Genomic DNA, 20,117 nt, shown 5'->3' on the forward strand with positions numbered 1-20,117 from the left:
ATCAACAATATTTTCCAAAGTGTCGTCTTCATACTTTTGAAAGGACTGGTGCTGGCTGCTTGTGATTTTACAAAGGAAATAATAGATTTTAGCAAATTAATGGCAGTTTCGAGAACAAATAGATCAACCACAGAAGATTGTCACTTTGCCCATCTTTGTTAACAATAAGGTAAGTGGGGAGTTCCCTTTCCTAAATCCTAAATATCCATATAAGGATCAATAAGAGTCAAGTCATGGGTTCAAAGCAGGGTCCAAGAATGGGAAATTAGGATGGTCATGCAGACACTTACATCGACTTACTACTGAGTAACCCGCTTCAAAGTCTGAGCTTAGGGTGGAAACTGGAATCTCTGAATGAAACTACTGTGACATTTACAAGATGGTTCCTCATGTGTATGACTGTTTATATGTAGTAAGTTCAACGTATGACAAAGCAATGGGTTGTCATTTAGGATTTAAATAAGCTGAGTCCTCCATATCAACTTCAAAATATATGAGCCTTGGTTGTCAACAAAATGAATTGCTGCACAGTATGTTATCTGTAATGTGCAGATTGTACAGTCTTTCTTTTACTTTTCTTCATTATTAATGAAGCAGTCCATGGTTATGTTAACATAAAATGATTAATTAATTGGTGGTGGCAAAAATGTTTCCCCGAGGAAAAGACTGGGTTGATATTTATTACTGAGGATATACAAGCTATGACAGGATGTTCAGCACAAAGATCTAACTTGAAAAGAAAAATAGGGACTGAAAGAACATGTAGGACAAAACCACTTAATTCATCTGTACTTTAAAAGTTGAGATGAGGAAACAGTACACCAACAATTGTACATGGTTTAATTTTACTGAACATACTTTTTAAAAAAGTAAGGTCAACTACAGAAAAAATGTTAAATCTTCTTATGTAACTGCTGACATTAATATAGTGGCCCTGCAAAACACAAAAAGTGTAAAAAAGGGTGCATGAAGGAATAAAAAATGAATGTGTGAAATATATATAAAAATAGGTTGGAAAGTTAAAAATTAGTGCATAGAATGAAAAAAATGGTGAATAACATAGAAGAGTGTATTAATAGTTCAAAAATGAATATCTGGTATTAACTTCAAAACATTAACCAATGATATTAACATCAAGAAATGACTATAGGAAATTAAAACATCAGTGCACAAAATGAGTGCAAAAATGGGTTCCTGAAATTAAGGAAAACTCCCAACAGAAATGGCTCTCCATCCCTGGATGCACCCCTGCAGGCCTTCCCCAGAATTTGGTATTGAATCTTCTTGTCAAAGACAAGCAAAATCAAACTGTCACTGTCTAAGACTTCAGTGGCACTCGTGACCATTGTGCATGTTATGCTGTTTTAATAGTACGGCTGCTATTTTCCATTTGTGTCATGCAGTAGCAAATTGGAATTTATGTTTTCAAAGAAAAGATTCCATTCTGTGTTTTGGTTAATTAAATGCACCTATGTTGTGATGTTCCACGGACTTGCTGTTGATTTTAATTTTATCCACTCCTGTTTTTTTCATGCAGTTATTTTTGATGGAAATTTCACACACCTACTTTTTGATATGAGGGTAAATCAAAAAGTAAAGGCACTTTGAAAATGACGTGATAACTGCAACAGATAGACTCTAATGCAATACAACACTTCTGGGATGGGTTATGGGTAGATCGAACACTCACAGCAAAGTCATCTGACGTTACTGTAATTGAAGCCAAGGTCAAATGAACATGGACATTCTGTGAGTAGATTTATAAAATATTTTTTGTACAGAGCACAGTGACATTAAACTTATATTCTTATTACAACCCCCACCGTATAAAGGGAGTATAGGCAGCTACAGGGTTGACATTGAGGACAGCTAAGAGACAATAGCAAAATCAAATAGCATATATGACCAATGACCAATTACCATTAAACACAACAGTAACTACTTTGTAGTAACCCAACAGTGAAAACCCATAATTTAAGAATCCCTGCCATAGAGTAACAGACATTGACATATCACTTGTAAGAGATACCTGCAGATTCTGGCTTCTTTGTCACTCTAGGGCACTCTCTTACAGTGGTATTTTTAGGGCATCCACTCCTGAGAAAACTTACAATGGTACTTAATTCCTTATGTCTTTGAACTGATAGAATTCGAGGTCTTTAAAAATTGCTTGAAAGGTCAACTGGCGGGAAGAAAACAAGAGAGAAGTAGTCAAGTAAGTAGGAGAAAGACGATGGGTGATAGGAGGTGAGAAAGGGAGTGCTGGGTGATAGTTTGGTGGCAAGTGCCCAAGCCACCTCATTCAATAGAAAGAGCAGCAGGCTGTAAAGCCAATTTTTGATTAAATGTAGGACTGTTGTTTTACTGTTAATTTATACTTGTCTCCTCCCTACACTTGCCCTTCTCTTGTTTTATTTTTTATTAGTAAAACACACAATTTTGTTACCTTTCAACTGTATGTTTAGATTTCTGTCACACCAAGCATTGATTTCTTGCCACACTTAACATACCTGTCAGACAAATAAGTTAGTCTATAAAACAGAGAAGAAAGATTGATTTATAGAAGACAAGTCTGCAGACTGAGGTCTTATTCTGCTCTCATAGCAGATTCACCCGAATTCATGGAGCAGTGCATCTGATCAGGGCCACCTCCCAGGCAATCCTGGCATGCTAGTAAGGTAAGGGATTAAATACTGTACCTTATCATTTATTGTTTGGCAAGGAAAGCAGTCATAGTTTTTTTAGAATCTAACTGTTTCTATTTATCCTAAATTGTTCTCTCAGGAACATGCAACCTTCTACAATTTCATCACAAATGCTGTTCACCATCATATTTTAGAAATTTCTGTGCCTGTCGTTCAGCATGCATTAATTTATTGTACTGTGACAAAGACAAAAGAAATGTGACCTAGCACTGCACTCAATAGATGAATTCCAGTCTTACTTATAAGAATCTATAAGTAAATATTCCTTGTGCTGCTGTTTTCCATCTTAATTTGCACATTTATTCATCTGTCAGATTTAGAATGAAAAACTCCATTTCAATAACATCTTGGGACCCACACATAAGAGACCAAAAAGACCTTACTGATGAATCACTTTCAGTGTTACAAATTATGAAGATTTATTACAGGTGAAGTTTTTATTACTTTCTTAGATTTTTATTCCAGCAATAATGCAGGTCATTTTTGTCTAAGCACTCGCCAAATTTATGTCCTAGTGTGGTTACATGATATATAGTGCAACAAATCTTGTTGTTATCAAGGTTTTAGCAATCTTTAGCTATTGTTACTGACTTCAAGAAGTGTTATTTAAAATATTCATAATGATACACCCTAAAATGACAATGCTCCATGTTTTAGGCACCATTTCCCATAATTGAATAACTAAATGTAAGGCACAAGCTAACCCTGGACTAGAAACTACCGAACTGTAGGACAGAACGTGAACTGTGAGACTGTGGCAAAAAAAGAAATATTAAAAAAATAAAATGCTATATTCGAATATTGGGAAAATGGTGTACTAAAGTAATTGGTTTATAACATATAGTGCTCATAAGTTCTTGCAGAACACTTTATAACTGGTTCACGCTGAGAGATGCTGAATAGTGTAAAATGTTTTTTAAGGCTGATTCATAATCACAAGAGTGTAATCAACACAGGCAGTCCACAGTGTTAACAATCATCAAAAAGTGATCTAGGCCAATTGTAAGAAGTCATATCGAGACTCATCGTCATCATTATTCAATGTTATTTTTTCACTTCAATTTATTTCAGGTATCAGCAGACCTGATGCTAGCCAGTAGACTGGCACTGATCTGGATAAGAACTTACTCAGTAAGCTGGTAAGGTGTGCAGATGACAGGTGGAAGGACAGATGATGCAGAAGCAGTTAACCTGTAACAGATGGATCTGGACAGTATACGGGACTGGGGAGTTTTGTGACAGATGAAATTTAATGTAAGTAAATGTAAAGTATTACACATTGGAAGTGAAAATGTTAAGATTTGAATACACAGTGAAAGGTCTAAAATTTGAAAGTACACCTTATGAAAAGGAGCTAGGAGTCATAGTGGACTTATGATTATCTACATTAGGACAGCATACAGGAGCGATCAGGAAAGTTAATAGGATGTTTGGTTATATAGTCCAACTTGTGGAGTACAATTCAAGGGAGGTTAGACTTAAGTCATAAAACACAGTGGTGAGGCCTCACAGTTTTGATCTCCAGGCTACAAAAAAATGGCAAAGCAGAACTACTGAAGTCCTGACAAGATCATCTACTAGGTCGATTCCAGGACTGAGAGGAGAAACTGAAGGAGTTGAACGTTTTCAGTTAAAGCAACTAAAGATTAAGTGGTAGATCACCAAAGTGTTTAAAACTATGAAAGGAATTAGTATAAACACACTCTTCAACAATAATATGGGGACGCAGTTGGAAATTTGTTAAGGGCAGAATATGCACAGATGTTCACATATAAAAACATTGCTAAATGGAATAAATTAGGGTTGTCCAACTCCAATACTTGAGCGCTACTGCATCTGCAGGTTTTCATTCTAACTGTTTTCTTAATCCGTGGACAATTTTTGCTGCTAATTGACTTCTTTTGCCTTTACAATTAATCAATTTTCTTTTTAAGACTCAGACCCTTGATTTTTCTTTTTTTCTTGTAACCACACAGGGGCATCACTAAGCCCGAAAACCTCAGACACAATGTCCCCCAACACATTTACAAGTTTAAAATAAGGGAGTTTTATTTCCATTGACCACCTTTTATAATTCACACAGCCACAAACACTACACTATTACTTTAATAAACATCTTAGTTTCCTTTCACTCCTCCAGTTGAGGGTGGCTGGTTTTTCAAGTAAGACCAAAATGCTTCTGGTGTCAATGAACTGGTCACATAGAAACCGGTCTTGTCCTCTTTCTGACAGCACCCAAGGGTCCCAAAAGTGCCGCACTTCCACATTCCAATTCCCATGCAATCCTGCGGGTGTCCTGATTGGGATCGGCCTGGAGGAACACTGCCACCCTGTGTATGGGCGTATGAACTGCTCTCACTATCCAACTTCATCCAGTACTTTCTAATAAATGTGCCTCAATCCCAGCTGGGACGAAGACTTACGGGGCATTCTGGCCAGGTTGTATCACCAATCCATTCCATTTAGACCTCCTGGCCAGTCTAGAAAGCAGTCTTCATCCCAACCAGGGTGCCAATATGTCCTTCGTGGCACTTGCATTCTTAAATAGCAATCAAGCATAATCAGATGCAAAGTGAGCCCACAGATGACCAGCTATCCTATGTTCATCATACAATACTGGAAAATAAAAAAGGGACCGTCTGAGAAATATCAGTCTCCTCAGGTCCATAAAACTTTCTCATGGTGCCCTCAGAAAAAAGAAAATCAACAGCTTTGGAAATCTCTTCTGTGGCCAAATGAGAGCACTGAGAAGCCATAGAATGAAATGACAGGTTTAACCAACAGCAAGAATCGGGATTTGCGCAAAACCAGTTGGAGTTTGAAGACCCAACTTATCTAATCGTTTGTTGGCTCACTTCAGATCTCATAATTATTTGACTGTCAAGTTAAGTAAAAAACAAACAATTCCGGGGTCTGACTCTCTAAAAGCAAGTCAATTAATATGAAGGGTGTGGTTGGAACGCCCAGAGTGGGGAAGAACTGGAGTGAGAGTATTTTTGGGAGGACAAAGGAAGAGGACAAAGCCCGAGGAGAAATGGAGGCAGAAGGACTGGCGGCAAGAAGGGACTCTGTATTGGTGTGTTGGTGCTGGTGATTGTGCACTTTAAAACTGTAAATAAACTGGGTGTTGTGTTGAACCTGTGTCTTGCCTGTGAGTGTCCGGGTTAGGGTGGCTGTACGTGCCCTGGTGGCTCACAAGGGAGAAGATGTGAATTTAGTGGAGGAGATTGGATACTAATTAGGAACGGGGCAAGACGGAAAACCTGTAACCGCTGTGGCCCTCCAGGACTGGTGTTGGACAACCCTGATATAAATTACAAAGTAGAGTGTGGGGGAGAATTGGACTTTAGGGACCTTTAAATCTCGACTTGATGTTAGTTTGAACAAACTGTATGAATTGGGTGGGCAAGCTTTTTGGCCTGAATGGCTCTTTCTCATCATAATTGTTCTAGACTAGTAATGTTTAAAATGCTAAAAGGAGTTAGTTACATGGGCACCATGTGTTACTTTTTGTGTTGTCCAACTAGAATGCAAATTAAGAATTAATCTCCGTGCACATTACTACACAAAGAGAGCCATTGATGCAGAGAATGAGTTATCAGATAGTACAGTAAACAGCAGCAGGGTGACCTGATGATTTTGAATAAAGATTGATTTGCTATGTTAGGCAGACAGGCCTGCCCCTGTCAAACGCTGCTCTTACGTTCTAATAATTCCAATCTACTCAGTGGTCTGTTGGGTTAGCTGGCTTGATTGTGCTCTTGCTTTGCTTCTCTGTTTCGGCCATTCTGGGAGCCTTTACTCAGCTCAATCGTTCTCTGATTGCAGACAGGCCTCTGAACCCTCAGCCTTTTCTTTGGTCTAAAACCATGACACTCTTGCTGCCACTTGGGCTCTAGCATGGCAGGTTTTTCTCCTAGATTACAGTGTGTCTATCATGGAAGGTGCATGTCATTTTCTTCATTTTTTTTTTTTTTTTACACATCACCAATTTCCTCAGGATGCAATGAAAGATATGATTAGTTTTAAGGAGTAAAGGTCCTTGTACTATTTTGGGAAGTGATCAGTTTAAGTATTCAGATGTAACAGGATTTGTAATTACTTGTCTCAGCAGGATGTTAATTTTTTTTTTTACATTTCATGAAAAAGACAAGGCTGATGTGAAATATTCTTTCAAATTTGAACAAAGCCGCAAGAGGGAAAATTGCTTACTGCTTTAAATCTCGCAGCAGGCTTCAATGATACTTATTTCACAAAGGTATTTCATATGTTGCTGACATTCTCTGTACAAAGCATTTCCTTTAATGAATTGTGACATATTCCTAAAGTAAGGTTTGCCTGTAAGAACTTGAAAGAATAAGAGGTAAGACAAAGTCGAAAGTCAGGTTTTGCAAGCTAGAGAAATAAGGAAACTTAAATAATTTAAGACTATACTTAAAATATAGAACTGTAGTGTGTAGCTTTGAGCAGTTGTTGGATGGATGCACAATATCTCCATGCGTCCATCTGTCCAATGATTATCAAACCTTAATCCATTTTGCGTTAAGTATATACTGAAAGCTTCAGGTGCAAGGCAGGATCCAACTTACATGAGTTTGTTGTGGGGCACCATCACACACAGCCGAGTATCTAAGCATGTAAGATATGCCATTGGGGTACGGGAGAAAAACCGGAACTGTTCTGAGGCTGTGAGGGAGCAGCATAAACCACAGTGCAGCCATACACTTCATATCTTTATAATTAATACGCTACCATGGCTGTTCGTTTGTCTGTCCAGGATTTTAAATCACCTGTAGCTCACAAACCGTTTGAACTATTGACCTGAAATTTGGAACACATATACTACTTGACGTCTACTATCCACTTTCAGTGTGATGATTGACCTCCAAGGTTTTTCCTCTTTTTATTTTAATGTAGAATCAACACTTAGCAGAGGCCAGCAGCGTTCTCATCCCTACCACCTTTGCCATCACTTCCCCATCATTCTTGAGGTAGATTGAAGACTTAAGTGCCAGCTTAAGTGGAAAGTTAAAGAAAACGTACTAAGTAATTGCAACACATACACTGACTTAATCAGTTTTAACGTGAAAAGATGCTGACGAAAGAAGAGAAGAAGGGGGCCGCTAAGTTGGAGAAAAGATGACCTGCTCAGGAAGCAGCAAGCACATCAACGTCTGAGCAAACTAATGCTAAACGTACAGAAAAAGAGGAGGAAAACTAGGAATGCTCAAGTCAAGTGGATTCACTGTACATTATCGTTATAGCAGTGCACCATTACTGGTAATTATATAATTAACAATAATCTACTCCTGAATCCTGGTGATTTATAGTAATTTTATTTGAAATAAAGTTACAGGATGTTCATTTTGCTTTTCTAAATATTACATATAACATAATTTCCTATTAATCAATCATTTATTTTTTTAACCTACTTAATCACAGGCACCACGGTTCGCCTCCTCGTGGTGTAATGGCTGTGAGCACAGAAAAAGTCAGATGAAAGGGAAGAGGAACTCTTGATCTCTCAGAGAATTCGTCTTATTTTTTTTTTCTTGCGTAAAGACTGTAAACCAGACAAAAACATGCCCCAGAAGAACTGAGCAAGGCCAGGACACCAGGGGCCTCATGTATTACGCCGTGCGTAGAACTCGCACTATAACATGGCGTAAGCACAAAAGCCGAAATGTGCGTACGTACAGAAAAATCCAGATGCAGGAATCTGTGCGTACTCCAACTTCCATGTTCTTCCGTTACATAAATCCCGATCAGCGTGAAAACTAACGCTCGTGTACGAGGATTATGTAACGCCCCAAATCCTCCCAGAATTACGCCTATTTGAATATGCAAATCAATATAAATCGCCCTTAAGCGCAGCCTTCTGTGAAAAGACAATGGGAAAAGCACGGGGAATAATATAAGAATTTCAGCGAATACCAAGTAGAGGCAAAGGAAAAAACATACTATTTGTTCAAATAAACCGTGTTATAATCAACAAAAGGAAGTTGATCGAGTGACATAGCGTGTTGGAGAAACTTGAAAGCTCACATTCACAAAATCGCACAGTGCCGGAAATAAAAAAGAAGTCACATATCAAAGTTGCCGTGAAAAGAAGAGTTGTAGCCCACTGTCTGAGTGTCATATGAAAGCTTATTAGGGTACAGAGAAAAAAGGCACACGGTGGGGAAAAAGCACGAAATGTCAACTTTAATCTCGAATTTTCCACTTTAATCACGTAGTTTATTTTGTCATTAAAGTAGAACATTATAAACTTCATCTTAAAATCGTTTAATTAACCAGTTTCTCAAAATTACATCGTAATTAAAGTATAGCATGTTTAAATGCTTTGTTTTGTATTTGATCTTCTACTCGTATGTGCTCTATGTGTGTGAATCACTACTTGCTTCTTAAACCGACTCTCTTCCTCCAACTGGACACAGAGTCCATTACATTTGTGATATTACAGCTCTCTGAATAACTAAAATACTGAGATGTATACGTGATGTCATTTTCATGATGATAGGAGCTAAAGCACATTATTAAACATGTGTTTCATGAGCCTCGTGCTCATGACAAGCATTCATCTTTTGTCGAAATTTGTCGCTGCGTTTTTAGCTGTGTTGTTATTTTCTCTTTCTGTTTTATATTCAATATATATTGAAGCAGCAAAACAACCCCAGACCATCACACTACCACCACCATTTTTACGTAGTTCCGCCCAAGAGTCCTTGCTTTTCTTTCCCCAAGTAACCGATCGCCACACAATCAGCTCTGTAATAGACGTTAAGCCATCTGTAAGCTTAGCCGATTCTTCAAAAGCGTTTAAAGAACATTGAAATATCTTCGTAGTACATGTTTAATTATTCTATCCTTCACGACACTCCCAGTGAAGAATATAGATTATTTAAATGAAGTTAAAGTTTTATGTGTATAATTTAACAAACATATTTTGCTGCATTTCACCTTAAAAATGATATCGTCATCATATGTAAAACGCTTTATAAAGTGGCCCAGGTTGTGAGATATTATAACTGTAGTGCAAGTTTACAGTGGGGTGATTGTACTTATAAGTATAAACAGTTCTACAAGGAGCAATTGATTGAGTGCATTTAAAGTTCTTGGGATTAAACTGTTTGTGAACCGCGAGGTCTGTACAGGAAAGGCTTTAAAACGTTTTGCAGTGGCTGAGACAGCGTGTCCTTAAAGCTGTATACCGATAATTCTCTTTCCAATCAGCTGCTGCTGTGATTCACACTCAGATACAGTGATATAAATACTCCGAGTGGTGCAGTGAGAGTAATATGGAAAAAGATGATCCGCTGTGGCAACTCCTAACGGGAGGAGCTGAAAGAAGAAGAAGAAGAAGAAGAAGTGAGAGTAACAACACTAAAGCAGTTATGGTATTTGGAATACTATGGCTATTCCCTGGACCATTATATTGTTACGAGTTAATTACAATCAGATGCATTACACTAATAAACAATATGCGGTTAGTTTCTGTGTATTTATAAAGCCGCATCAGGAAAATAAAGAGTAACCACACAGGAACAGTAGCACTGCTTTGACGCTGGGTGCCGCCAGTTTGCAAAACCGAGCGGAGAACTTGCGTACGACAAGCTATGAGGTATTGTGGAAAAGAGTGTGGAACGTGGAAAAGTTCTTACGCAACATTTCTGTGCGTACGCACCGTTTATACATGAGGCCCCAGGAGTGCCAGTGCAGCTGCACTGCCATGTCACTTCCAATCACACGACCTGGAGATTGCTCTTACGAAAGGCTAGTCATAAATTCAAGAGTCAGTTCACCTCTGGTTAGCCAAACAGATGGAGCTCCACTGTGCTGTGGGTGTCCAAATGGCTTCAGAAGAAGCCTTTGTGCGCCAAAGTTAGGAAGGTTCTAGTTTTGGACTGAGTGCCCGAGTAGTGAACTCTTACCAGAACTGTCTGTTTTATAATTAAATGTCAGAGGCTATTGTAAGATTACAAACTTTGGAAAAACAACTATTTTATTGTTTCGCAAAGAGCGTTTATTTACGTAATCTTTGCAAGTCAGAGGCAGTTAGCGGTGAATCCAGTCACCCTCGACGTTTTTTGCATTTAGTCGTCGGGACGAACTCTGTGCGCATCACTGTGTGCACATCCAGAGGTACAATTCATATAAATGCAGCAAAGAACAATAAGGAACACAGTTGCTTTGGACCTCACAAACAGAAGAGAAGCTCATCTCTCTGATGATCCTTGTTTTAAGTACCACAACAGAATGGGAAAAAGAAAAAAAAAAAGAGGGCTGAGATTGCAATTGAACTCTCCATAACGGTTAACCCTTTGTACAGCACCAGCTCTTTCAGGTACAACTGTGCTGGAAAGTTGTCAGACAATCACCTAATTTGACATGCCCTGTGATTTTCAGTTGTTTAAATTGACACCATCTGACAACGAGACCAGCAACCGTGTTTGGCAAGTTTGACGTACCCTACAACAAGATGTCACATAATGTGGCATCAGTTTGAGGGGTGCTATGTTTAGTCCCAGCGAAAATACAGAGGTGGTCCAAGGTGATGAAGTAAAATGAAAGAGTGAAAGGTTTTTAAATAATTTAGCTGTTTATTATGATTAAATGATGTTATTCTGTTCCTATGTATTCCCTTGCTATTTAACTTCATATATGCCATGTGGTGTTTGGCTTGAGCTGTACAGTATTACAATTGTCAGCTTCGCTTTTATTATATTTGGCTTACAATGATGTCAATGTTATGGCAGGTAGTGTCGCTGCTTTTCATAGCTGGAGTACTTTTAATGAAAAGGGGGAAAGTTCTCTTAATGCTCAAGCTTTTGTTTCATTGTCTAAATCACGGCGACTAAATCATGATGACTGACAAAGTGTGATAATTTTTTTTCCAATACGGTAAGTGTCCATTTTTTTTTTCCTTAGTGTTGTTAATTTAAGCCAACAGTAATTGTGATAGGGCCCATACCCAGCGCCCACAAAATGAACTAAAGGGTGTAGAAAATAAAGAAATGACAATGCATCTTCTTTTCCATTAGAACAGCAAACCCTCCCGTTGGTACCGTAAGCTGCACATATGATTCAAATATATAATTAATACACTGACTTAGGAACTTGCTAAATAATAAAAATAATACAAAATAAAGACATACATCAATATAGTGGCCCCCTTTAACTTACACACCTTCTGGGAAATCCGTGCCCACTCTCTTCACCTGTGCAGTAAGTAATGTTTGTCCAGGGATTGTTTGTAACATCATGTCCATGTCAGGAGATCCACTAGATGGCCCCCCACTCTCGATCTGTGACACCTGAACAAGATGCCTCCCACCTGTTTGGCTCAGTTCTTGCCAGTTTAGTCTCCCATCTGCTGCTGCCACATAAAACAGAAAGCCTGCCCAGTTGAGCATTTTATGTCCCTAATTAGTGCTTGCTGCCACAATTTGTTAAGCACAGGCTAATTAGGGTCATTTCATACTTTTAATGTAGCATTAGGAGGCTAAACTGCAGCTCCTGCTTCTCCCTCCAACCATGATGATTTTTTTGTGAAGGTGGCATCCCAAGGTGGCCTATATGAGGGGCGATAGGGACAAGACAGGAAATCACACTTAATGGGGTACTCCTCAGTCACAAATGGAATAAAAGACTGCATATACCACACTGTAGAAGGACAAAAAATGTGCATTGAAAATGTGAACAAAACTTTTTAAATGTTTAAAAGATAACAGAATTAAGGTGTGGCGTATGCAGATGTTAATTTCTGAAAAAAGTCTTCACTATGGATAAGAATGTTAAACGTGTGTTGAGGTGTTTATTCTTTGTTATCTGTGGATGAAATACCAAACAGCGGATGGGCATTCATTTTCAATTTTGGAAAAGTAACACGTAATTATTAAAATGCATTGAACCTCAGGAGTCTTATACTGGACACCTGCATTCAGCACTCGTTTTTACACCTTCAAAGTTTCTAATTTTTTCATTTTTTACGACACTTTGTACAGCTGTCCTTCATACTTCAAAGTACTTTAAAGTTCGGTTGAAATTTTCAATGTGTTTTCAATACTGGAAATGGCAAGAAAGGAAAACAATGCATGCACTTTTTCTGCCTAAATTTTTCTGCTTCTGAACTGTCCTGATCTTGTGTTTTTGTTTGTACTCCAACAGCTGCCTGTGAGATTGGAAGGAATGCGGATATGACGAGAACAAATGCCTCAAATCTTCTTGGATAAGGTGTAAAAGTAAAAAATTGGAGTGGTCTCCCCTAGACTTTCTCGTATACTCAAATATCGGGATAGATATTTGAGGAGTAAACCGCAAGACAATAATTATATTTTTATATTATGTACATTAACACTAGAATTATCAGAGCCTACAAGAAAACTCGTAAATCTGGCCCACCTTAAATCCATTCGCACCTCTCCGTCAGCATCTTTTGTCCTGTAAATGTGCCAATTAAGACAAGCAGCAAGCAGCCTGCTATTCCATCCCCCCTCGTAGGCTCTGGTAATTCTAGTGTTAAAGAACCATCAAAAACAAATCAAATTAAATTAATAATATATTGAGCAATTATTATAAAAGTAAAGTTGAATGAATCTGACTGAATAAAAAAGTACTGCTTCCATTTAGCTGAAATAGCTCAAAAGTTGATAGAAATCTACATTTAGAACCTAATACTTTGTGACAGATAGGGGGAGCTGTTGTCCCCTTGGACACTCAGATCAGACACCATACACCAGATAAAAGTCCAATAATAATATTTATTAGGACAAAATAGTGCACAAAGCACCCTCCCTCCACTATACTCATTAACCACAATCAATACAATAACAATAAACAATCCTCCACTCCCAGACGCGTTGCCACCCTTCCTCCCGACTGAGCTCGTCCATCTGGGAACTCTCACAGTCTTTTATAGTCCATGACCAGGAAGTGCTTCTGAGCCCTCAATCCACGTGATTATCCAGCACTTCCGGGTCAGGTAAAAATTCCTCTTCTTCATCTCGGAAATACGTCATTTCCCCTGTTGCTGTGATTAAGACATACTTCCGGGTTATAGGGCAAATAACAGTCCCTGGGCCTCCCTGCAGCAACCCCGACGTTATCCAACAGGGCTGTAAAGGAAAACTCCATAGTTCATGATGCCCTGCTGGAAATCGGGACATCTCCATGTCGCAGGGAGGGCTCCCTCTGGCGGCCTGGGGGTATTGGCCGGGATGAATGGCCGGCCATAGTCCACAACTTGTATGCAAAATTTGGTTGACCTAATTGAAAGCGTACTAAACTTATCAGGTTTAGACACACAGACATAATTCCAAAAATGGTATTTTCGGACTTAAGGAAGTCAAAATGTCAAGATTCATCAAAATCTCAAAATGGAATTTTTGGAGGAATCTAATACTTTCCCTATACTTCATATACGAGAAAGTTAGGGAGGTCTAAAATGTCGACATTCATCAAAATCTCGACAACGAATTTTTGGATGATTCCAATACTTTCTTTATAATATGTGTATGAGAAAGTAAAAAGGAATTGCTTAGGCCCATTTATTTTTGATAGAATGCACAGAAGGGCTTGGGTGCTCTTTCAGGATAAAAGTCAGATAAGTTATATTATTAGCATCCTATTACCATCAGGAGTTATATATTTTTGTCCTCCTTGGCCATCTGACCATAGCATCGCATTTATTTTGATAAAAATTAGTGACTTAATTAATTTAGCAGTGTTACTCCGGAATTAAACAGTCGACTTTATCTTGCACTGGTTTATCTGTACAGTATATGGGTATTCATTTATTCTCATTTATTATTTTTGGTATTTATTTATAGTATGTATATTACTTATTTACAGTATATGCATATTTCTTTCAAATGTAATATTTTATTTTTTGCTTGCTATTTTTTCTTTAACTTCTTGTAAATCACTTTGAGTTACACTTCATGTTTTGTATGAAAATGTGCCAAAGAAATAAATGTTGCTCTTGGTTATCTTTGGCTGGGTTCTGTTATGAGTTTTTTGGTTTCAAAGGCATCTGACTAAAAGTGGGAAGAAATAAATCCGTACAAGATCTGCATTCGTTGTTTCAAAACGTCCTTTAAGACATAAAAGAAAAAAAATTTAACAAGTAAATGATTGCTGATAGTTCAATAATAATTGACAGCCAAGCAGTTCTGCCTCTGTGAAACGCATCATCAAGGCCTGTGAACGGATCATAGGCTGTAACTTACTGCACATTAAAGTCCTAAACGAGTCCAGGGTAAAGAAGAGGGCCGCAAAGATCATTGCTGATCCGACTCACCCAGGGCATCACCTGTTCCAAAAACTTTACAACAGCAACGACAGAAACATTTATTTACTGTATATAGCACATTTTCATACAAATGGTGTAGCTGAAAGTGCTTTGCAAGACAAAGAAAGAAAAGTTTATTAAAAATAAAAATAAACTTAGGCAATACTAAGTAACAAACAATAAAGTAAGGTCCAATGGCCGGGAGGGCTGGAGAAAAAAAACACAATCTGTGGGGGTTCCGAGACCACCCAGCCCCCACTGGGCATTCTACCTAACATCGATGATCTCAATCAGTCCTCATGGTATTCAGGCTTCACATGGAAGAACTTGATGATGTGGACTTCTGGCCTTTAACCCATCAATGTAGGGACATCACGGTGCTTTGATCAGGTGGTGGTGGCGCAAATCACCACCACAGAAAACCAGAAAAAGAACAGCAGAGAAAAGTAGGGGTTAGTACCGATTGCAGAGCCTTGATAAAAATGATAATTCAATGCATATACTGTATAGTTTATCAGGGTTACACTAAAATGAGAACGCCATATTAAGATGATGGGTTTTTAGCAGTTTTTTAAAATGTTGCACCGTATTAGCCTAGCAAATTCCTATTGGTAAGCTATTGCACATTTTAGGTGCATAACAGCCTCACCACTTCTTTTAAGTTCAGCTCTTGGAATTATAAGCACTCCGGCAAACGTCTCGTGCAGTGAAACCTAAAACAACCTGTCTCCTAAACATTTTTGTTTCCACATGTATATTCTGACAAATCAAGCCAGATCTTTTTAATCCTACTTAGCTTTTCATTTTTTGTATTGCTCTTGTGCGCCGCATTATGTTTTATCTTTTTAGATTTTTCTTTTGTATTCTGTGTTGTCCTATCAAGACAAATTCCTAGCACACATTGTGTATTGTAAGTGAATTCTAATTCTGGTGTAAGATTGAATCACTCCAGTTTCTGGCACAACATGTTCCATTTCCGAGCACTAAAGCAGATAATGCGAGGCAGCACGTGTTGTACTCTGCATTGAAGAATGTCCAATTTCCTCTCACATCTTCCTTTTTTCAGAATCCATCCAATTCTTAAATACTTTCAGCTAAACTCAAGACACCCACAGACTTCTGTATTCTGTACATCCTCACCTGAGTTTCTTTCAATCGTTTTTCTCTTTTGAAAGTTGGGATATCTTATGGAATTTTGTTGTCACGCTTTAAGATGTGTGATCCTGCAGATTTTATACCCCATACAACTAAGTAGAGGCGATAAACTCCTGGGAATCATATGATATCTCAATCTGGAAAGCCGTCTATTTAGGAGGGTCCCAAGAATATCAACTTTGACTTTTGCTCACACGTTCTCCTCTTGGCAGCTTATTGTTATCAGGAATTTGGTCGAGACATGTAAGGGCAGCCGATAGACCAGTGCAGTCTTGTAGGTAAGCATCATAATGTTGGCACTGACCTGTTTGTAAATGAGTAGCAGATTTTGACTCTTACAGGGGATTTCTGACCTCAGGCTGTGCACTGGAGTCAACAGGTAGTCAGCTACGTGTTTGTTTTGCGTGATACAAGATTATAATAACTTCATTTTCATCTTGCAGTCTAAACACTAAAGACAGACATCCGATTTTAGTCTCTCACAATAACAGATAATGAGGTGATGTTCAGAATGTGGAAAATGGCAGGGAAACTGCAGCTGAGATGTTAAACATTGCATTGAAACCGCTGTCATGTAAAACACCAAAGCTTATCACAAAAGATGAGAAGAGCATTTGATAGAATTCGATATTTAACAGAACAAAATCCAGCTACCAAGTTTCTGCTTTAAATTCCATAAGATGCAGTACTGTTTGTTGTTATCATTAAGGTTGAAAACAGTTTGTTTGTGCTAAGCACTAATACTACATGCAATAGGTAGATACTGAGGATGAGTGTGGTTTATATGTAAAGCACACTGCCCCTCTACTTTAAAAAGTGTTTAATATTTGTATATTACTGCTGCTTTCTTGCATATCTCCATTTATTCTGAAAATCATGGAAAGAATTAATCGTAATGGTGAGAGAAAAGACTCACCTGGACTGTCACCCACTTACAGTACATGAGGACAGCTTATAATAATGGCGTCAAGGGCAAGTGAATAGCTTTATCACCCTAAACCAAATCTCATTATGGGAAACTCACAGAGTTTGACAACTGCTATAGAAATGTACGCAGGGTCATGAAGCCACTTGCATGTGAAATGATTCCATTTTCAATCCCTCTGGTAAAAACGAAGCTGCAGTTAACATTTTCACCAGATTCCTGGCCCAAATAGCTGATAAGCATACGCACCATCTGAAAAACAGACCCCGAAACACGATATTATAGTGTGATTAGCCACGTTCATTTCTATTGCCGCTTTAATCAGTGTGATGAAAATGAGCCCAGTAGAGGCCTGTCAGTTGACTATAATGGTAGTAATGAGAATTGAATCAGTCAGGGGATACCAGCTAGACAGAGTGTCATTTTAGAGCCCAACTGCATTTGACCTGTTCACTTAATCAAAGGCCCACTCTTCTGACAGTCATGACGCATTCATCAAAGCTCAATGGGACTTTATGCACACAATTTCCATATCAAAGGTTTAGTAAAGGTTCCTGTGATATTCATAGAAGATTAGGCTTTGACAGATTTTTCAATTCTAACAAACATGCCAAAATGAAGCACTATTTAAAGTGACAGCAAAATATTCAGAAGACTGTGGTAATCTCCATATTTGCCCTATTTGTGCAAAGATCCTGAATTGGAACTGCTTCTATTTTAACGCAGAGGGAAAGAAAGGAAAGGTTAACTTTGTTGCCAAGGGCTATCTGAAGGAGTGTGAGACTGCAGTTGAAAAACAAAATTGTTTATATAGCAAAGAAATGATCCCATGACTTTGGCAAAACTTCAATAGGGGCCTAAATGCTTGATAACAATATTATAGTAATAATACCAGGGAATCTGGCTAACAAAAATAGCAAAGAGACCCAAACAGGAGAGCAGCCTTTTTACACGTTGTTTTTTAAGTGTTGCGTGTTTATCATTATCAGGATTGACTTTAAAATTCTGCTTATGGTTTATAAAGCCTTAAATAATCTCGCCCCATCTTATATATCGGAATGTCTGACACCTTATATTCCAAATCATAACTTTAGATCCTCAAATGAGTGTCAGCTTAGAATTCCAAGAGCAAAACTTAAAAGGAGTGGTGAGGTGGCCTTCTGCTGCTATGCACCTAAAATCTGGAATAGCCTGCCAATAGGAATTCGCCAGGCTGATACAGTAGAGCACTTTAAAACACTGCTGAAAACACATTACTTTAACATGGCCTTTCTATAACTTCACTTTAACTTAATCCTGATACTCTGTATGTTCAATTCATCATAATAACTATTCATGGTGGCTCTAAAATCGGTACTGACCCCTACTCTCTCTTCTGTTTCTTTTTCCGGTTTCTTTGTGGTGGTGGCCTGCGCTACCTCCACCTACTCAAAGCTTCATGATGCTCCAACAATGATGGACGGATTAAAAGGCAGAAGTCTACGTGACCATCATCATCATCAAGCCCTTCCGTGAGAACCCTAAATCCCAAGAGGACTGTTTCATTTATGTGAGGTAGAATGCCCAGAGGGGACTGGGCGGTCTCATGGTCTGGAATCCCTACAGATTTTATTTTTTCTCCAGCCGCCTGGAGTTTTTTTTGTTTTTTCTGTCCCAGGCCATTGAACCTTACTCTTATTCGATGTTAATTAATGTTGATTTATTTTGTTTTCTGATTGTGTCTTTTATTTTTCTATTCTTCATTATGTAAAGCACTTTGAGCTACTGTTTGTATGAAAATGTGCTATATAAATAAATGATGTTGTTGTTGTTGTTGTGTTAGCACAGACAACAGCTATCTTCAATCTTGCCATATCGATGCAGATTTTCATATGCTGCCTTGGAATGAGTAATGTGTATTTAGGCTGGAAAATCTGCTAAGAGACCAACAGCATCAAAGCTAATACAGAAGCCAACTGAAATACTCCAGAGTCCACTGCAATGTATTCATGTTACGATTCTTCTAACTGTGTTGTTTTTGGTGACTTTGTAAATTTTTCTATGATGCTCTGTATTTTTTTTTTTCCTTAAGTTTTAGCGTTGCTAATTTATCATTATTCTGCTGATATTTCTTAGTTTTAGGCTTGTGTTTTTTTCTTTTCTTCAATGGGTGCCAAAATTTTGGGCAACTGTTGCTAATATCAACAATACACTGCAACACTTGAACTCATCAAAAGTTATTGATGTGATAAGATACAAACCAGCATTACAACATGCAAAGTCTTTAAAAGAATCTTGTGATGTTTTCAGTTTTGTTTCTTGAAAATTACGAAAAGTTAGTTTTCTCTCGTGGATTTATAAAATATGGTAAAATAAAAAAAAAGAAAGCTAACAACTTGGGCCAAGAATTACTGACTTGGTTAGACTTTGGTTTAGGGCTTTTTTTGATGTGTGCTCTTCATTAGTATTGCATTTCTGGTCTTTTAATCCAGGCTTCTTTTCTAGTTTCTGATTCCATCTCATGTCCTCGCCTATTTTAAAATTCTGGCACATCGTTTTCATCAAACAATTAGGTCTAAATAAGGAGTACAGATAACCTTTACACTTTAAAAATAATTGATTTTAAAAATTGGGAAAATAAAATATCATCACCAAATATGTTAAAGGTAGATGGAAATGTGTTTGTCCAAAGGGACAGATGGTAGGTAATAAGTCCACCAAAATAGAATAGCCTATACACAACTAGTCTGAACAAATAGTTAACAAACCAATCTTTAAATCTAAAATGTAAAAAATGAGATACCAAAGTCATAAAAATAAAGTACAAGACCTACCCAATGTTCCATTCATTTAATAACTGAAGGACAAACATAATTAGGTTTGCATAAAAGCAAAAACTTGGACACTACTGTTACTTCTACCAGCTAATGCCTAAGAGCATCATTGCTGCCAACAAAACAGCCACTGGATCCTGACAAATCTCAAAATAGTAACTCAATGATGCCAACATCAAAAATGATTAATAAATAATAGTAATGGGAATAATTCATTCAAAACAATAAAT

Source organism: Polypterus senegalus, chromosome 2, assembly GCF_016835505.1.
Source record: "Polypterus senegalus isolate Bchr_013 chromosome 2, ASM1683550v1, whole genome shotgun sequence".
Classification (NCBI taxonomy): Eukaryota; Metazoa; Chordata; class Cladistia; order Polypteriformes; family Polypteridae; genus Polypterus; species Polypterus senegalus.